This window comes from Tupaia chinensis, unplaced genomic scaffold, assembly GCF_000334495.1.
Source record: "Tupaia chinensis unplaced genomic scaffold, TupChi_1.0 Scaffold143970_1, whole genome shotgun sequence".
NCBI classification, from domain to species: Eukaryota; Metazoa; Chordata; class Mammalia; order Scandentia; family Tupaiidae; genus Tupaia; species Tupaia belangeri.
Genome location: NW_006203821.1, coordinates 1,080,542 through 1,082,367, shown reverse-complemented (window position 1 = coordinate 1,082,367; position 1,826 = coordinate 1,080,542). Strand labels below are relative to the sequence as shown.

At 43.8% G+C, this 1,826-nt stretch overlaps 1 protein-coding gene across 1 annotated transcript in view; it reads left to right on the top strand.

Annotated features, from left to right (window-relative positions):
• Nucleotides 1-1,826, top strand: part of PAN2 (poly(A) specific ribonuclease subunit PAN2) — a gene marked incomplete in the record, with an annotated part of 23,531 nt that overhangs the window by 17,076 nt on the left and 4,629 nt on the right.

Genomic DNA, 1,826 nt, shown 5'->3' with positions numbered 1-1,826 from the left:
AAAGGGCGTGTGTGCTCGCCAGACAGAGAGAGACAGAGAGATAGAAAGCGAGAAATCACCCCCCAGGGGGGATGGCCATGCCACAATCCCTTCTCCTCCATTCTCCTCTCAGGATCTTGGGCATGCACACACGTGCGCCCGGCATGAGTTTTAAGCCACCGGGTCCGGGACACGAACAGCGGTCAACTACATGGGAGTCCAGCGACATAGCCATTACGCTAACTGCTGGTCCCAAGAATGAATAAATTTTAAAAAAAGTTTTAATAATGACAGTGAATAAAATTAAAAAAAAAAGAGAGAGAGAGAGAGGTCTGGGACATACCTTGTTAGTATTTGGGACTGGTAACCAGTGTTAACATTTCTGAGGTTACGAGAGAAATTCTTGCTTATCATACTTTAAATTTAGAATGGAAATCCTGGGGTTGTGTGGGGAAGAGATGGGGAAAATTTGATCAAAATGGCTGAGACTCTTTTGAGTCTAGCCATCCTTTTTCTTTTTTTTTTTTTTTTGAGAGGTTTTTGCTATAGGGTGCGTGCGTTCACCAGAAAGACAGAGACAGAGAGACAGGAAGCGAGAAATCACCCTCCAGGGGGGATGGCCACGCCGCAATCCCTTCTCCTCTATTCTCCTCTCGGGATCTTTGGCGTACAGGTACATGCACCCAATATGAGTTTAAGCCACCAGGTCTGGGACTTGAACCACAGTTGACTACATGGGAGTCCAGCAACATAGGCATTACACCAACTGCTGGTCCTGAGTCTAGCCATTCTTTTTCCCAAATGAAGATCTCTCATTTTGGAGATGAGCTCCTTATTAAGTCCTTGTTTATACTTTTTTTAAATTGTTTTATTTAACTTTATTTACTTATTTATTTTAATTTGACTATAGAGAGATGGGAGGGGGTGAAAGAGAGAGAGAGAGAGAAAGTAAAAAAGCAACCCGCCAGGACCAGGATTCAAACCATTGTTGGCCATGAGGGAGTCCAGCACCCTTAGCCACCATGCCACCTACCAGCTCCTCTGTTTGTACTTTTAAACTATAGTTTGTCTCTAACCTGATTTTCCTGGATTTTCTAAACTAGGGTTCTTACTTTTTTCACTGTTGTCTTTCTATTTTATTTATAGCATATTTATTTTTATTGCCAGAGGGCACATGTTCTCATCAGAGACAGAGAGAAAGCACCCCACAGTGGGGTGCCATCATGGCACAATCCTTTCTCCATTTCTTCATTCTGTCAAGACCTCCTTGGACATGCATGCACAGGTGCTCAGTATGCCCCTTGAGCTGCCAGGGCCAAGATTTGAACCACATGGTTGGTCCTGTGGTTCTGGCTCCCTCAATTGCTAGGCTATGGAGCCATTCCTCTTAGCATATTTTTTTTTAAGTTTTTTTTATAGGTCCATGCACCCACCAGAGAGAGAAAGAGGGAAAATTCACCCCCTCATGGGGGGTGGCCACACCACAATACCTTCTATTCTCCTTTCAGGATCTTAGGCACACAGACACAGTATGCCCAGCATGACTCTCAAACCCTTTGGTGTAGGATTCAAATTGCATAGTCAGCCATGCAGGATCCAGCACCTTTACCTCTATGCCACCTGCTGGCCCTGTTTTTTTTTTTTTTTTTTTTTTTTTTTATATTTTTTTTAACTTTATATTTTTTTTTTATGTTTTTTAGTTTGATCCAGGCAGAGAGAGAGAGAGAGAGAAAGTGAGAGAGCAAGCTGCCAGATCCAGTACTTGAACTGTGCTTGGCCATGTGGGAATCCAGCGCCCTTAACCACCACGCCACCTGCTGGTCCCGTCACTTTGTCTTTTCATTACC